Consider the following 16,955-nt stretch of genomic DNA (forward strand, 5'->3'; position numbering starts at 1 on the left):
ATCCCTGTCTGTATTCAGTTTGTGTTTTCCCTCACAACTCGGGACCTTTTATTTCCAGTAACCTTAAAGATGACAGTAAGTGAGCAAACACATGAAACAACCCGTTCTGATACATGTTGTTCACTCCCGCAGTTCACACTGCTGCCGTTGGCTTTCTTCCAAACATATTTAAAACTGAAGCAGACGACTAAATCCATGTATTTCCACATGTCAGAGAGATTTTCCAGTTACTGTTATTTTAAAATTTTCAGTTGTTTCTGGTTTCTGTGTAGGGACAGGAATCAAGAGCTTGTAGAGAACCATTTCCCAGTAGTCCAATTCCTTGGACTTGTTAGCGTGCTAACAGTTATTGTGTGTATTGGTTCCAATTTGTGGAGCAGTGCAGTCTATAGCGTGGATACGGAGATGTCTTTTATTTTTATTGCACAAAAGAATGGAAAACTGCATAAAGTAAAGTAAAGTGGAAACAGCTGCATTACGCTGCTAACACAACTTCGCCTCTTTGCAAGCACCTGCACAAACAGCATGCTAATGCTCAGCCAGCCAAAAACCCAGGCTGAAAGCAAAGTGAATGCCAACCCCAGCCCGGCAGCCTGAACTTCAACAGGTAACAAACTGATGCTTTGTGTCTTTGGCTTTGTGATCATACCTAAATACCAAGAGAAAGATCATGCACGTCCTGATCAGGATAGGCATTTGTGTTGGTGTGTGGGGCTGCAGCTTCAGATTTGTATCGTTAAATGGTAGTTATGAGACAGTGTGTTTCAGCTATTTTACAGAGTAACATGAAAGTAATGTAATGAATAGTACAGTGAATTACTTTTTTCTTGGAGTAATTAAGTAACATACAACATTTTTTTTTTTTTTTAGAAAAGTGTTCTGTGTTATATGTTAAATTATTACTTTTTTGAGGAACAACCCCAATACTTAGAGGGGAAATACCTCCAACGTGCAAAAACAATTGACCACACAGCGTGCAATTAATTTGTCAAAGACATTACGTACATGTAAAGTAGAGACAATGAACCCAATGAGAATGGATAACAGAACTGATAGGGAGTTGAATCAATGAGTGATATCAATAATGGAATCGGAATCTCTAAATTATTATCGATTCCCATCCCTTTTCTTGCAAAAGAAGAATTTGTGAATTTGTGCTTCACTGATTTTTTTGCTCAGTATTCCTTCACAGCAGGCTGTAAAAGGCAATTTTACCTGATATCTACCTCAGCCAAAATAAGCCAAAGCAGCTCTATCTGGTTTACCCGATTTGAGTCACAGTGTACGAGTGTTGTGGATAAAATGTTTTTAGTTTGCTTTGTTAATATTAAAGGCATAATTTAAACTTCTTATGATACTTTATACAGCAAATAATTTGAACTAAACAAGAGTCAGCAAAGAAACAAGGCCTTTAAAATGTTAGTCGAGTTCAGCACACAGAAATAAGCTAATAAACGCTTTTTCACACAGTCTACACTACCTCTCATCCTTCCTGTTCATTTGATGACTTTCTGCTTTCTTCTGCTTTTTCCCACCATCTGCCCAGCCCCCCTTTACTCTCATATCCTGCATGTCCCTCTGAAGACCCTTAACTTCGCATTTAAGGTGGGTCCATAATGTCTGTTTTCCATAAATGATAGATTACAGTGATAACTTTAAATTAATTTTAATAGTCAGCACCCCTGAGACCACCCATTCAGCTCCAGGAATGGAGAAAAATGGAGAGATACAAGTATAAAGACCTTTACTGTGCCTAGTTGTCTCTTTCTTTTTCCAGTTCATTTTTAGCCCTCAGTGGGCCTTGTATGAAAGATGTTATATTAATTAGAACCTGGTGGGCCCCATAGGCAGTTCAACACATCCTCTCGATAGTAAAATCTCTAGAATGACTCTTCCTATAGGTATTACCCTAGGCCTGTCCCTGGATGATAAACCCAGGCTTCCCTCAAAATGACCCTTCTGGACATTAAATCAGTTTTATCCAGCAGTGCTGTAGGTGGCCTCTGTATAACCCCTTAGAAACTGTGCCTAGGACATCCCTTGTCTGATTACAGACCATAGCATTAATAGTTTGTGTGTTTTTGGGAACCTGGGATGATCACTGTGGATGTTAAACTAACTGACATCCAGGCTTTCTTTGCTTATAGTAAAGGTATCAGACCTTGAATTTTATTTCAATTTGCCCTAAATGACCAGGTTTTAATCTGAATGCTACCCTCAGGATGGCACATTAATCAAATGCAAAATCTGTCCCATGGCTATATAAAGTACTTATTTATTCCTTTTAAATGTAATTTGTTGCACAGATTACTCCTTATATTACTTTTGCTTTAGTCCTAAGATGCTTTGTCAAATAATTACCCACTAACACTTTCAACCTTAGGCCACATACCCACACACGGACACAAATCCCTATCCTACTGAGGACACACACACAGAAGATTTCTTCTAGTGTTTTAACAAAGCCAAGAGCAAAAGTGGTGAAAATCAGCCAATTACAGAGCACAGAAATGTGATTCTGCTGTAAAAACTGCTATGGAGGCTTGTTTGGAACAGGCTGGGCTGCTCAGCCCTGCTTTTACTGAATACTGAAAATTAAACTTTGGCTGCTTGACTGGGATCAAAATACACTTATTGTCACCTCATTCTGCATTTCCTGCTCTTTGCTTTATATTCTGCAGCTGCTTTGAAAGATTTGATGTGGTGTTAGCAGCACTGGTGTAGGCGAGGTTGAATTTTATCGTCACTTTGTGTTCATATTATGGCTATCACAAGACTAGAATACCAAACCGGACACCAATAGCCAGGAAAATATTACATAATGCCTTTTTGATACCAAGGGGGGGGGGGGGATTACAAAATTAAGGGGCATACATTTTTAAAATTGATACATTATTTTTAATGCCAAAACTGAAAGATGAAAACTGCTCCCAGGCTTTAAACATGTTTAAACATGAGAGGCTATGGGTACAAGATACGACCCTGGTCTGGAGCTACATTTGCATTTTAAGGATAAATGTTCTTACACACAGTCCCAATCAGGCCACCATCAGCTTGTAATTTTCAAGAGTGCCCCTTTGGGAATGTCATCCTAGCAGAGGTGCCTTTCTTCACTTTGCCAAGTGAGGGACAGGAAATATGAGGGAAGTAGCAGTGACAGTAATAGAGAGAAAAATAGAAGAGCAGGGGGTCTGAAACCTAGAAGAAGAAATGTGACTGAAAGGGAGATAAAAATAAGAGAGAGGAAGGCATGCTATCAAACATCTGCCTGTTCTTCTCTATAGGGAACTGTTTGTCTCCTTGAAACAAGGAGAAAAACTGAAAAATAGTTTTTATAATGAAATAGGATGACCATGTGCAGCAGTATTGACCATATGAGCATATGAAGCAGTGTTGTGTCTATGCATAACAGACAACTTAGCAAATCCACAAAAAAGGCTGAAGATAACACAGTTTGACAGGAATAAAATAGCATTTTCCCAAAGAGCTATTAGATGAAAACTTGGCATATCTTAGTGTGGTGTCCACTGTGTCCTCAAAAAACACACTAAATAAACCGGACAAGTGGAGGACAAATGAAGAAGTGTCAGGCTTAAAGAACTATCTACAGCAGATGAACTATATATGAAAGGAATGTCCTTCAGAAATAGCTGAGCATCACAGTGACAATGATCCCAAACTCACTGACAGTGTAATAAAAACACACAATTGAATACTATCATAGATTAGTCCCCCAGAGCCCAGACCTCAATATTACTGAATCGGTGTGGGATCATTAGCAGTGTAGGAAATGAAAAAGTTTGCCGAAGAGAGTTCAGGCTGTGTTGGAGAATAAAGGTGGCCAAAACAAATATTGACTTTCAAGCTCACTGATTTATAAAAAAAAAACTCTGTTTTTGTCTTATATGCTGCATTTACATTTATATCTACTTTATTTCTCTAGTTTTCTTTGTGGGCCACATGTTGTGTCCAAGGTGCTGACGCTGTCCAAGGTGCTGATGCTGCTCCTGTGTGAAGCATGAGCGCTGTCCAAGGTGCTGAACCCAGTTTGGCGAACCTTAAATTATTTGGCAGTAGAATTAGCTTCCCAGTAAATGACAATGACAGTTTAACCCTTTAAGACCTACCATAGAACCAAGTCTGCCAGAGCTTATATTATATTTTTACATGCTGTGGAGCCATTTTTGGGAGCATTTCAATTCAATTCAATTCAATTCAATTCAATTTTATTTATATAGCGCCAAATCACAACAAATGTCGCCTCAAGGCGCTTCATAGATACAGAGAAAAGCCCAACAATCATATGACCCCCTATGAGCAAGCACTTTGGCGACAGTGGGAAGGAAAAACTCCCTTATAACAGGAAGAAACCTCCGGCAGAACCAGGCTCAGGGAGGGACGGCCATCTGCTGCGACCGGTTGGGGTGAGAGAAGGAAGACAGGATAAAAGACATGCTGTGGAAGAGAGACAGAGATTAATAACAGATATGATTCAATACAGAGAGGTCTATTAACACATAGTGAGTGAGAAAGGTGACTGGAAAGGAAAAACTCAATGCATCATGGGAATCCCCCGGCAGCCTACATCTATTGCAGCATAACTAAGGGAGGATTCAGGGTCACCTGGTCCAGCCCTAACTATATGCTTTAGCAAAAAGGAAAGTTTTAAGCCTAATCTTAAAAGTAGAGATAGTGTCTGTCTCCCGAATCCAAACTGGAAGCTGGTTCCACAGAAGAGGGGCCTGAAAACTGAAGGCTCTCCCTCCCATTCTACTTTTAAATACTCTAGGAACAACAAGTAGGCCTGCAGAGTGGGAGCAAAGTGCTCTAATAGGGTAATATGGTACTACAAGGTCATTAAGATAAGATGGGGCCTGATTATTTAAGACCTTGTATGTGAGGAGCAGGATTTTGAATTCAATTCTGGATTTAACAGGAAGCCAATGAAGGGAAGCCAAAACAGGAGAAATATGCTCTCTCTTTCTAGTCCCTGTCAGTACTCTTGCTGCAGCATTTTGGATTAACTGAAGGCTTTTCAGTGAGTTTTTTGGGGCCTATGGAGGGGTGCAACTATCCATGTATGAGAAATCTAAAACGCCTAAAATGACTTCATGTTTTTGTGGATTTACAGTGTTTTAGAGCAGATTTCTAACGATCAGTTTCACCTGCCTGACAAAGATTTGTTTCCTATGTTGTGCATTGGTTAGTACAACTGTGCATTAAAATGGTTAGATGTTGATTATTTTTTAATTTTCAAGTTGCTATACATCAATACAACCATTATAGCCCAAATTTTAATAATATGTCTGCATTAAGTGCATAGTAATTACACACATTGCAAAAAAGTGCAATAAACTACAAAAAAAATGTAAAATCGTTTTTGTTTTTTTAACATATATTTCTAGTTAGAGAAATTTAAGAGCCTTATCCCTCAAAACTGTAAATACAAAAAAGTTGCACAAAATAGTTTCCCACCACAGGAAATTTATTTTGAGTGTCTTCATAGTTTTATTTTTGAAATACACCAATTTTTATACACTGCAGGAAAAACGAAAATAAATATTATAATGCAAATTTGCAAAAAACCAGCATATGCATCAAAATAAACTATTTCCAGCAGTGCAGTATGAGTCCTAAGCATCCCAGAAACAACACAGAAAGTCATAAAGTCAAACATAACTTTTAAAAACACCAGTATAGGCGCTGATGGTAAAAAACTACATTTCCGCACAATGACGTCACTTCCGGTTTCGGGCAGGACATGGAGGACTTTAAAGGGTTAAAAAACATTTTATTGTAGTTATTCACTTCCTTTCTTCCCTTTGCACCATAGGCTCCATTCGTGGCCTTCTGGAGTCAATGCTTCCATGGTTCAAGGCTGTTGTGGTAGCACAAGGTGAGGTTTCTTTCTTTGGGGTGCTTAGTTGCAATTAAAGGAAACCCCTTAGAAAATAACCAGAACAAAGTCTGAAGTGGAGAATGTTACCAGATTGAAGTCTTTGGTTTGGATGTTCTACAATAATTAGTTTGTAGAATGGCCAATTGTCCGCACACTATGACCATCTACTGACCATTTACAAAAGCACTCAAATTACACAAGCGTGACACTCATTTCTGCTCAGGTTAGACTGAAACCATTGTTACAGTCTCACATATTGTCCCTTTCATTTCATTTCTCTTTCTTGCCTCAGTCTTCGTCTTCCTTCTTTGATTACACTGCTCTCTCTGACTGTGCAACATTCTGCCTCTTCATTTCAGAAAGAGACACGTCCATGACTTTGATCCTGCATTTACAGCCTTTATGTTCTTTCACTTTAATCAAGGGCTCTCTCAAACCTGCTTCCTTCTTAAGTGATACTCTTAATTCCCCAAAGAATGTGTGCTCACCTTCTTCCCACAGGAGGCTGTAGGTCAAGAGTTGCAACAAAAACATCCCCCAGAACGGTCAAGGCTAAGTTTTTATGTCAAGAGCATGTCAGGACAGGGAAATTTGGACAAACAATATGGTGTTTGGTTTGGGCTTGGTAACTGAAAGTGCTTATTGCAGCCCTTATTCGTAGTTGCACATTTTTTTCATGAATGAGATGCACTAGCTGATGTACCGTTATAGGGCTAAGTACACCCAAATAACAGCCAATGATATTAAGCCATGCAGATAGTTGTAGTTTATAATATAGAGTTGTCTGTCACAAGCATGGGACAAACAGTCCTTACCCATGAACACAACCATCCTTTTCCACCTATCCAATTCTGGGTCTTGGGGGTGGACCCTAACCCAGCCACCATAGGGCGAGAGCCTGGGTACACCTGGACTCGTCATTAATTTGTCACAAGGCTAACACATAGAGACAGACAGCCAATTAGACCTACATGCACAACTATGGATAATTTAGAACGACCAACTAACCCAGTAAGTGCATGTCCCAGTATTTACTTGGTATCGATCTGTATAACTATGTTTTGTGGAAACCTGGAATGTGCCTGTTTATAAAGGACTTTGAGTCTACTTCTTGATATAAAACCATTTATTAAAATATTCTGTTGTTAAAATGTGCCACAGGCTATAAATAAAAGAGCTATGACAGTCAATACAAAAAGGCTCAAAAATATTTTTGAGGTATAGTTTTTATTTCCCCCAAAAAGACAGTATCACAATTCAGTGGACTGCATATTGAACTTAGAGGCTAGAAACAAAGTCTCAACTATTAAACGATCCAATACCAATAAAAGCTATCGATATCTGGATTGATCTGCCCACCTCAAGAATCACCAGACCAGAATATTTTGATGGGATGATTTTTCCCATTGGGATATGTATAAACAACGTTTTTCTTTGATGAACTATAACATAATACAAATGTTAGAAATATAATGCATTCTCATAGAAAATGAATACATTTATTCACATCATTTGACAGTTTGTGCAGCACATAGAGCCAAAAAGACGTTAACAGCTGGCGCAGCTCAGGAAATACTATGATAAAAAGCATATTGCCTTTTCCCTTAATGATGAATATGAATCCATATAGTGGTCCTGTTGGCTTCACCAGACTAACAGTAGGCATATGATGATGATGATGATGTTGGCAGTATCATAGAATGTGAACATGTTTCAACTATTTAAGACCTCTAAAAAATACAGGTGGTACAAACAGCTCAATAAAAGAGCCCACTTGACATCCTGGAGATTAAACTTTAATAGGTGTGAGTATAGAAAGAGATGCGGTGAGTCTATACTAGCACACACTCGTGGCTCTGTGTGTGTTTGTTTGTGAATCCATTGGACACTGTATGTATTAAACTTTCATGGCCGCTTGGTTTGAGCTGGTTCTTTCTCTTGCAGCATGTAAATTACAGGCACCACTGTACGTATATGTGCGAACGTGTGCGTTGAAGTGCATAAGACAGAGTGGGCGAGGGTGAGCGTGCGTGAAGTTTGTTTGTTAAAAGTTCATATGGAAGCCTGTGTGTGTGTGTGTGTGTGTGCGCGCCCCAGTGCGTGGCTGATTGTGTGTTGTGTGCTATGAATATTTGATGTGCTGCTCAGTATTCATGAGGGACAAAGACAGAGAGAAGCAAAGAAACAGGAGGAGACAAGAGGGGTAGGGGAAATGGGGATGAAGGGAGATTTAAATCAAATCACGACAACATATGTTTACTATGACCATAAAACTGTTGTCCTTTAATGTGATTATAGCTTTGGTTGCGTGTGGTTGTTCCAGCACTGTAAAATACAGCAACAACATGATAAAGAAAGACAAAATATGTTCTTCTAAAACAGATTTTCTCTGTTTGCTGTATGAATGTGTACGTGTGTGAAGTTGAACTGATCGGTTTAAAACGGGAATGAAATGGTCATGACTGAGCAGGATATTGTAAATGAAGAACAGTGAATGTGTCTTAAACAAATGGCGGCAATCTTCTTAATGAGTCATTCAGTCTCTTTAGAGAAAACTTAAGTGGTAGCTTGTGACCCTCATTGTGTCTAAATCAACTAGACTTTGTACTAGACCCTACCAGATGCTCAAAATGGACCTTTGGGGGGCAATTGTGACAGGTTTGCATATTTACCTTACTAAGCAATAGTATATACGTTTTCTTATGCATTTGTTATGTATACCTACTTGCTTTTTAATATCCTTGAGTAAATAAAACTGGCTTTAAAAAAAACCTTTGAGGCCATGGTAAAATATTCATCCATCCATCCATCTTCATCCGCTTTATCCGAGGCCGGGTCGCGGGGGCAGCAGCCTAAGCAGAGAGGCCCAGACCTCCCTCTCCCCAGCCACCTCCTCCAGCTTATCCGGGGGAACACCAAGGCGTTCCCAGGCCAGCCGAGAGATATAATCTCTCCAGCGTGTCCTGGGTCTGCCCCGGGGCCTCCTTGTCAGATGCCCGAACCACCTCAGCTGGCTCCTTTCGATGTGGAGCAGCAGCGGCTCTACTCTGAGCCCCTCCCGGATGGCCGAACTTCTCACCCTATCTCTAAGGGAGAGGCCAGCCACCCTTCGGAGGAAGCTCATTTCCGCCGCTTGTATCCGCGATCTCGTTCTTTCGGTCACTACCCACAGCTCGTGGCCATAGGTGAGGGTAGGGACGTAGATCGACCGGTAAATTGAGAGCTTTGCTTTTACACTCAGATCCCTCTTCACCACGACGGACCGGTGCAGCGTCTGGATTACTGCAGCAATTACTGGCAATAGGGATATGGTAAAATAAACAAACAAAAACAAATGAGCTTAATCATGATCTCTCAAATCTTTGCTTTTCATGTTTTTGTTTTTGTTTGCTCCTAAAACTCATTATTAAAGGGTACCTGTCATGCAAACTCCCAAATCTGTATTTTTATAGAGCTACTAGAGTAGCTTTGGATGATTCACAGAACAGTATAATCTTTATCTTAGGACTCAGTCACACAGACCCAGAGACTTGTCGCCAGCTCCCTGCCAATCCCCGCTCACTAGGGAAAATGTGCCATCCCTGAATACATGGTGAGTCAGTGGTGGAGGCTCCAAAGAGGTTTTTGCACCAAAAGTCTTCTAGTGATTGTTTTGGTTTCAGCAGATTGTTGTGCTCACCTGTAGTTTGTGAGGAAGATGTTGACATGTCTACTAACACTTGTCAACTGCTCATCCTGCAGAGGTGAAAGTACATTGTGCCTGTTGGTTGCTGCAATAAAAACTTTACTTTTGCTTACTTTTACTATATACCGTGTGTGTGTGACACACTATGGCAGCCAATCTTGGACAACAAGTTAAACACTTTGTGTTTTCCTGTTAGAAAGACAAACACAAGGTCACCAACACGGAGACACTTTCCAGAACATCCACTAACATCCACGTACTCAATAAATGGATCCTAAAAGACCTTTACTATTGAGATCTGAAAAAAGGCAAGTGCCTAACTGGACAGGCAAAGTAGTCATTCATGTTATACTTTGACAGCCACTTAAAGTCTGCTGCCTGGGGAGCTTGCATAGTTGGTGCATTGTAATGGAAATTATCTGTAGTAGAAAAGAAAGGCAGGCCTGTGGACTTCCTCATGGACAACAGTATTTACATCAGTGTAAATAGGAAATTTCCTCCCAACAGTAAGTGGGTATAATAGTGCTCCTTATGTCTCTTTTAAAAACACACTTAAAGCTCAGCTTCGAATGTCCAGTTGGGTATTTGCCTTTTTTCAGTTGTCCATGTCTGTATCTGCAAAGGAGCATAATCTAGGTTTAAGAGTGAGATTGACCAAAAGTTTTACAAAGATGTTTTCATGCAGTGACACAGAGATTACACAGAGCCAAGAGTAGAAAAAAATTGCAGTTTTTTTTGACTTGCAGTTATTCTTTAAGCATAGGCTGACCTCAGTATGTGAATCTGTGGCATAGTTTATATGAGCATCCACCATTACAAGTACAAAAAATGAAGAAAAAACCTTTAATGAAACCTCAAAAGCACAATACAGTAAATTAACTTGAGTAGAAATACAACAAAATGTATAACAGACATGTTTCATCCTTTATTTCCTCTCTCTGCTTGTTTTTCCTGACCTTTCATTATAGCAAGTCTAGTTTTGTGCGCTAAGATAACCAGTAATGACTATTGAATGGGCCACAGTATCTGTTTACAGAAATAAATACTCGTTTAGTCAAAGGCACCAATTTTGCCCACTTACTCATTTAGTCACAGATTTTCTTGTTGCGCTGACAGCATTTTAATCGCACAGCTTACTCCTGTGGGATAAATACACAGTTTCGGATCCAACTTATCTTCTCTTGAACCAGTAAATGAGCTCAGCAGCAAAAGAAAACAAAAACAAACAAAACATAGATAAAGGAATCAAACACTTGAATATATTTCTGTTACTTTCCAGGAGTCCTCTTCAATGTTAAATAGACTGGTACGCACACAGGGGGCTGTCATGTGAGAACTAAGTTGAACAAGCAAACAGTTGATTCTCTTTGAAGAGCCTATCAATAAAGGTGTTAATCATGCAAAATTAAAATTTGGTAGTCATCTTCACAAGTGAGAACAACCCTAAATCCTTCGTAGGGTGCTATTCTTCAAGCCTGTCATCTTTGCCATCTGGCATCTAGGGTCTGGTGTCTGGTGTTGGAATGTGTTGAAGTGTGTGTGATCATCATGCCAACACCCTCTGAAGAGGATTGCTGTAAGTTTTGCAGACTTTCTGAAAATGATGCACAGATTATTTTTAAACCATTTTAAACAATTTCACTGCAAAGGAAAAAAAACACTTAAACCCAGGTAACGCTTAAAACCGCTGGATCTGCATAGCAGCTGTGCTGAAATAAAGCTTTTGCTGCTCACAGAGAAAATTAGAGCTAAACTCCAGTCTGCTAGTGAAATACAGCCAAACGTTAGCACAATCAAGTCAAAGTTAGAACTGTTTCGCAATAATAGTAGACATGCAGACTAAAGACAGCGAGAGCTTGCACTTCTCAGGGAATCCACAGCCTTCAGTCTTTGATTCATCTACAAATACCGCATAATATCAAAGAGTGCTTGAAGATAATGAGAGGCCATCTGTCTGAAGTTGACCTTTCAACGTGGTAATGATCACGTGCACTAGTAAATCCATCATGGAATGATTCAAAAAGAATACGTATGAGCTTGTGGAACATTAGAAACAGGCAGTCTTATGCAAGACAACATCTCGACACTGAAGGAATTTTGCAGGGGAGATTAGTCACAAAAATTACAGCAAATCGGTGCCAGAGACTGATGGACAATTATGCAAAACACCCACAAGAAGTAAGAAGCAACAGTAGTTTCTGAGGCTGTTTCCATGAAAAGACATTGCTTCACTTGATATTTTTGTTAAATAAATGATAGAAAAAGCTCATTTTCCTCGTGCTGCTGTTGAAGTAAATCTACTGATTCTTTTTCAGAGAATGTTTCCTTGGTCAACTATGTTGAAATGATTTTCTATGGAAAGGTTTTTTTCTTCCACAACAGTAAAAAAACATATACTTCAGGATTAATAATCATCCTCTTGGAGTCCACAGCCATGCCTGTGGCCCTGCAGGAGGGTACTTGTGCGTAATTTCTGTTGCAAGAGTTTTTGTTTATATGACTACACTTACAATGCCACCATGCTGATTGTGGGTGGGTGTAATGTTTAATTTGTTCACGGTCTTTGTTCAGGAAGGTAACATGCAGAAATTAGATAGCAAAAAGGAAGTATAGCTTAGTGGGATAATAATTTAGAATGTAGATTCAATGGATACTGAAAAAATTAATACTTTTTGCATGGTAATCCTTGTATAACACTGAAGTTATTATAATGAATCAACCTAGTACCTATTTTACTCAGTAGCGCTTCATAAAGTGGATCTTCCAGGGAACATGTTACAGGGATATGACAGAGAGCTGTTCTAGCCACTCAACAACCACCCCATACAATAACAGGACACTTTCCACAAACAATAATAGCATGTTTACATTGAGCATTAGCATATAAATGTTAATACTTTCCATAGAAAAGTCAAGAAATGACATGCTTGATGAGCTTTTTGGTGTTATAGATCCTTGTGATTACAACAATATATTGAGACTGATTCAAACTGATGCACACACACACTGAAATCAGTAGCTGTATTGGATTTAACTCACTCAAACATTTAAGAACCTCTTAGAGCTCTGCTTTAATGTAACTGCAGTAACTGTCGTGCTGCCATTAGCGCTGCTGTCTGGTTTCATTATGCAAACGAGAAAGGAGACTCACCATCACTGCAGCAAGCTGTTCACAAAGTTTCTGAGAGAACAAGACTCGACTTTGGTCTGCATCCATAGTTGTGCAATCTGGCACTAAAGGTAAAATTACTTGAACATTTTGTGCAATTAGCAAAATGTGCACTTTACATTTCTTTTGTGGCTTATTTTTACCCGAACCTCAGCAATTAAACTGCACAGCCAAACAAAATGAACTTCTTTGTGCTGGTTCGAGTTCCAGCTGAAATGTGTTTTGTCATAGCTCCACTTAACTAAATACATTTATGAGTCCTGACTGAGCTTTAGTTAATTCTTAAATTCCTCTAAAGAAATGATGATCATTTTGCTTCACAAACAAGTACAAGAGAAGACCAGATAATGTGTATGTATTTATTATTTATTTACTAAGTGTCACTTGACAATAAAATACAATATCTTGCAATATAAAATGCAAGTTAAAAATATTATAAGAGAGAATCCTAGCATCGGAACAATCCCCTATGATCAAACATTTTATGATAAGTTAAACTTAAAGACCATTACAGTACACCTGAATCACATTTTCATATATTGCAGTGTTTTCCTACACATAGGCAAGGCAAGGCAAGTTTATTTGTATAGCACAATTCAACAACAAGGTGATTCAAAGTGCTTTACAGATATATTAGAAACAAAAACAATGATTTAAAATTGATTAAAACAAGCAAACAAACAAACAAAAACAGATAAAATCAGAACAGTAGATAAAATCAGTAGTTAAAATGTAAGTTTTGAAATTTAAGCTTAAGACTTTATTTGGGTAAGCTAACCAAGTTAGCACCAGCACCCAATGGCAAGAGTGTCCTGGATCCTGGATAAACCTCTATTCAGCTGCTTTTTTATTGGCCAGTAGAAGTTGGGTTTACAGGCACCATATCAAAGGAAAAAAATATGTTGAAGTTGATTCAAAAGAAAGGCTGATAGATGAAGGATCTTGCGCCCCTCTTAGTTCTGGAGACTTTTGTAACCACCAATAAGCTTACGTGCTCCATTGGGATAATGTAATACTATGAGGGCTTTAAGATATCATGACAATTTAGGACTATAGAGAAAAGTGGATTATTTCTGGAGCCTGAGTAAAGGCAGCTATAGAGCATTAGCCACATGCTTACACACATCCTCTTGTTATTTTTGTTTTATCGTGTAGCTTCAATTTTTGCTATACAACTGTGTGAACAAATTGTGTTAAACATGAAAAAAAAAAAAGCAACAAATGGAATTTTAATGAGATTATGTTAATAAAAAGTAAAGTAAACAGCGTGAGAGCAAGGGATATTAATTGACTATAAATAAGGGCAAACTGGTGTTAAGTATAAATATGAGAAAAAATGAATACATTTTCACCAACCATGTATGAAGAATTATACAAACACTGGCAAAAATAATAAGATGCTGAAATACAAAATAAATGTTTTAATTTCAGTGACTAAGCTGTGTCATTGAGCTCAATAGTCATTATCACAAGCTGAAACCCAGCTAACCGAATCGACTGATGCAAAGTGCACCGCTTCGCCCTGAGCAGCAGCTGCCTGTACATCATCCTGCTCATTACTAATCAAAAACATTCATCTTTTGGCACAAAAATATTGACCTCACTACAAGCTAAAGTTATTTGCAAACTTTTGCCAACAAGCTAATTTAGCAAGCTTACAATCATGCAAACGTTTGTAGCCAAAACCCAGGGCTTCGCTGTGGCTGATGGATTTTTGGTGCACTTCTCCTGACTATCAGACTGCTGGGTCCCATTTTCTGCAGTGCCCCTGATGTTGATGAGCTGCGGGTGAGAGGTGTTCTGCTTTAGGAGGCACACTTAACTTGAGTGGGTCTTGACACATCTTGGGTGAATTAATCGCCCCTTTGGAGTGTCCTGTTCCACTTGTTTCCGTGTCTCCTTCCCCCCAGCAGGTATACTGCAGGACAAAGGCACAGACTGAAACTGAAATAAAGCGTCTCAGAAAAAAAAAGCAAAAGGGACTTGGGGAGAAATTTCTTTCCATTGCTGTAGCAGTAGTGCCTGCTACATTTTTAATGAAGCCAGCGCGCATGTTTTTTTGCCACTGGTCTCTAAAGACCGAAAAGACTTGTGTCATTGCTTGAGGTGAGGCTAATGTGATCGCTGTAGAGCAGATGAATTTTATGATTAAGGAGTCCATGTACACGAGCATAGCACTGGATCTGATTCACTGATACTGATCGGTATCAGTGCAGCCTCATGAGAGAAATGTATTTGAAGCCAAGGTTGTAAAGATTTTAATTGCTTTAGGCAGTTAGATACACAAACGGCTAACTCTGAGTACATTTATGCAAATCTTCAACCTCTGACTTTTTTAAACTGAAAAAAAATGCAATATATATTGATGCAACACATTTTTAAAGGGAAACTTAATATATAAAACACAATGTATAGATCAGGACTGCAGGCAGGTGCATGATGCTGTGGAAATGTTGAAAGGTGCAGATGGAAAAGAAGCCGATCCAGAGCATGGGTGTAAACATAACCACTGTCTACAGCTTTCCAAACGCTTTCCAGTACAGACTTGGCTAAATATCATCCATTTACACTCCAGCAGATTTTCTTGATGTAACGTTATATGAAAGCTTTCCTATTTTTTTCCCACCCTGTCAAACAGAAACATTGTTTAACGGCCATCTCGTGTGAACTTCCAGGGCAAACAAACCATGATTACAGAGGCACGGCTTTGGACTCTGATACTGTTTGCGTCTTTATTCAATTAACTGATTTTTGAAATCAATTTGACATGCTCCTGGATCTTGGACAGGTAAGTGTGGTTGTGTAGCAGCACCACTTAGACTCAACAATAAATAGCTGGCTTTTAACCCCCCCCCACCCCACACACACAGTAAACCAACTGCCGAAGTGAAGTTGCCAACCTTGTCTATGCAGGCAAAGAAAATGGACATTTAATTGTAGACCAATCAAGGCTGAGAGCTTAATGGGACTTTTATAGCTTTCTGTTGTGCAATCACTCTCCCTCCCTGCCTTCCACTCGTTTCCCTGTTTCCTCCTCTTCTGTACTCAGATTTTTTTTATTCTCTGTTCATCAAGCAGCTACAAAGATGTGAGCTCACTTTTGTACCGCTGCAAAAAAACAAGACAAAAAGTAAAGTGATTTCTCCCACTTTTTCTCTCTCGACCTCCATATTTCTGTTTCTTTGCTTCTCAGATCCAATCTGCTAAGATCAAGGGCCACATTTGGCAATAAAGGCAACAGTTTCATCTCTTTGCTTGTTGGCTTTGGTTTTATGTTTGTGTGGTGTCTGCGATCTTGATGTTGTGCTGCTTGTGAACGCAGAAAGCACAATTTCTTTTTTCCAATTAAGCTCGCAGAACAAAGCTAATCACTTCAGACATAAGTGAGTAAAAGATCTTCACTTTATACAAAACATTAAAAAGAAATGGAGCATTTCGTGTTTGCTGACTGAATAACCTTTAACACCGACAGGCGCTACACAGAACCCCACTGGGTTTTATGCACTTGGATGCATTTTATATCACTACTGTTCCAAGTGTTTCTTTAATCACTGTTCTTTTACAACAACTGATCAAATGTATATGCTATTCCAAGGGTGACACTTGCCGTATTAAATCCACATCTCATTATCAGCTTGCAGTGGAGTTTTCTTTTCTCCATTCTTAAACACACCACAGAGTTGCTGTTTTGATGCAGTGTGAGCAATTAATAGGTTAACACAGTGAAACATTTTACAACTGAAGAGCCACATAACAGTTTCAATAGTAATAATGAACTTCATATAACACCTTGAAAACTCCCGTTATGAAGGGCTTCACAGGAGCAACAAAACAAAACAAAGAATTTGATTAAACATACTTTAAAATATAATATAGCACAGTTTAAGCATGGTTTGAGACTCGACTTAAAGACAGTTTCCACAGGCAGATAATTCCAGAATACCTCCACCTGGAGGGGGAGGTGGTCTGGTGGAGGTGCCTGGAACATACCTTTTCTAGAGGATTTCAAGGTCTGTATTGATCCAAACGATACTAAATTGTCAGAGACATGCAGTTAAGTCTACAAGGACAGATTTTTTGTTATTGCCTCAGCATACCACAGTATACAGCCAGTGGATTTTAAATCAAATTGTCAAGATGTTATTGAAGTTTAGACTTTTATAAAGCTCATGGACTATCAGCAATTATTGGAATGATAAAAT

Source organism: Neolamprologus brichardi, chromosome 19, assembly GCF_056152115.1.
Source record: "Neolamprologus brichardi isolate AB-2024 chromosome 19, ASM5615211v1, whole genome shotgun sequence".
In the NCBI taxonomy this organism is placed as follows: Eukaryota; Metazoa; Chordata; class Actinopteri; order Cichliformes; family Cichlidae; genus Neolamprologus; species Neolamprologus brichardi.